The sequence below is a fragment of the Malurus melanocephalus genome, unplaced genomic scaffold (assembly GCF_030028575.1).
Source record: "Malurus melanocephalus ecotype Western Australia unplaced genomic scaffold, MMel_1.1 scaffold_141, whole genome shotgun sequence".
Taxonomy (NCBI): Eukaryota; Metazoa; Chordata; class Aves; order Passeriformes; family Maluridae; genus Malurus; species Malurus melanocephalus.
Genome location: NW_026623373.1, coordinates 8784 through 11243, shown reverse-complemented (window position 1 = coordinate 11243; position 2460 = coordinate 8784).

Sequence of the window (2460 nt, the reverse complement as noted above, 5' to 3'; positions counted from 1 at the left end):
CCTCAAGATTTAATTTAGGACAAGGTAAGGAGAGAGGTCCTTTAAGATTTTAGCAGGAAATACCCTTGGTTTACCAGCTCCTGCAATCTTGGCTCAGTAAGGCACTTTGTTACCAGCACCAGGTCACCATGCCCAAGAAATCTCACATCACTGGAAGGAGTCCCAAATACTGCCCAAACACTCCCYCAGCTCAGCTTTGTATCATCCACACAAAACAGCTCTAACACCAGCTTAACTCGCCTCCAGATGATCCCCAGCTTGGGGAGACCCTTGGTGCTGAGAAAAATCAGTTTGACAACTGCCATGGCACCTCTGTGTCCCAAGGTGGCTGGGGCAGGTGAGAAAATGACTCTCAGAAATTAGAGAAATCCTTCAGCCTCTCTAATGACAGCCCAGGACTTGTAGGGGAGCCTAGGAGGAGGGTGAACCCCAGGTCAGGGGGCATTAACGCCACCTAAGTGCCTCCTCATTAAAGTGATGAGCAGSTCCACAGGTCTCCATAGCTATAGTTGTGTTAATGCATTGAAACCTATTTTTTTAATTGCAAGGTAGTCCACGCTGCTGGATTAGTGACTACYCTGCTTGTGAATGAGTTGGGCAATTTCTTGTCCCCTCTTGTGCTTAAAAAAGTGGTTCTGAGAGGGAAAAATAACTCCTGAAAAATACAGATAATCATCTAATAAAGGAAGAGAATTCAGAAATAGAGACGAGTGGGAATCACTTCTGTGTTAGTTGTTATTGTTTGTATTTTCTTGCTATTTACAGATTGAATAGGGTAGGCTCAGGATTCAAGATTTTTGCACCTGTGGTAAATATGCCTCCAAAATTGATGCATCCCACTCTTCTTCATTTGCGTGTAGGCAAAGCTTAGAAACACTTTGTTTTACAAGGTGTCACTGCAACCATTGCCTGCAGAGCAAGTGTCTGACCTGGAAGGAAAGAATCCTGTTTTCTCCAGAGGGATTTGRGTGAAGCCTGAAATGCATTTGTATTGAAAAGAGTGGTGTGCAGATTTGTCCCAGTGTTTTCAAAGTATCTCTTAAAGCCATCCAAGACAGCATTTCATTTCTAGTTCACTTGGGTAATATGAAATGCAAGAAAAGATTAATCAACCTGCTCTTCTAAGACACGTGACAGAATTCATTATTTACATGGAAGATATAAAAAGTTTGTTTAGTCCAGGTTTGAATTAAATTTTTATTGTGTAAGTGAACTTCTTGCTGGTGATCTGCATCTGAGGAAGGACACAGAGCTCTTTCCATGCTGGTTCTGCTTGCTCATAACCCTTTTACCAGCACTTGCAGAGTGACAGCCGGGTATGGCATAGATGTGACAAATTCTCTTTATCCCCAGGAATCTCTTGTCTTTCATTTCTTCTGCATAGCCTAAGAATCAGGAAGGCACTTGGGTCTATGACTCACGTTTGAAAATAAGTATATAAAGAGCACAGGTACATTTTTCCAGGAATATTTTCCTATTTTCATGGGTGATTCAGACATAAATAACCCAGGAATACAAGCAATGCTATTACTGACGTGTGGAGTGGACCATAAGGCAACCATCATGTGGCACATGGGTCCTCTGCCTCAAAMCTATTTCTTCAGAGGCTGTCAATTCTTCTGGTGAATGACAGATCTTGGGCCCTAATCTGCTTGTCCCAGGCTCATGACACCTGACAGTGCAGCCCTAGATGTCACCTTTTTTTATTCCTGTCTCCTTCAAATCCCTCTTTCTTTAGTGAGGGGTACCTTGAGCTGAGGAGAGGAGAATCATTCCCAGAATTACAATTGCTCTGGACTTCAGCAGACTCCAATTTTTGTGTTCCCTGGTGAAGTATCTATCTTGCTTCAGGATTTGTACCTCTCCCTTTTCTCTTCCTGCATCTCCAATAGTCTCAGGAGCAGGTTTGCCCTCTCCTTTTTGCCCGTGAGTCAGCCTGTAGTGTGGTACCTCAGGCTGGGGTTCTCTCCCATCCTCCCCTTGCAGCTGTTTGACACTGAATGGTGGCTGAATGTTGAATGAAACAGGAAAAATTGCAAGTGGGAGTTTTTCTTCCCCTTTACCCACAAGAATATGTGATCACCTAAAAGTGAAAGCTTTCCTCCCCTGAAAAGGGTAGGGCACCATAAGTTCAAGTCCTTATGGGCAGAGCAGCAGGGTGTAACCCCAGCTCCCAGACCCCACTGAGCACTTTGCCCAAGTTCATTGGTTAAAGTCTGGGATGTGGAAGTTCCCCTTTTTCTGAAGTCGCTGCCTGGCCTGCGTTATGTTGTAACAATAGTTTAACAAACTTTTCAGGCTTATTTGAAAAAGTCAGTCCTGTGGCTGCCCCGTTCTGAAGTGTTTTTTGTATTGTAAAAGGAGATCGGTATCCTGAGGAGAAATGCTTTAAAACGCCCCATTATCACATGGCACAGCATTTAGGGGCTGTGAGTACCGCCCTTGGCGCCGGGCGGCCCC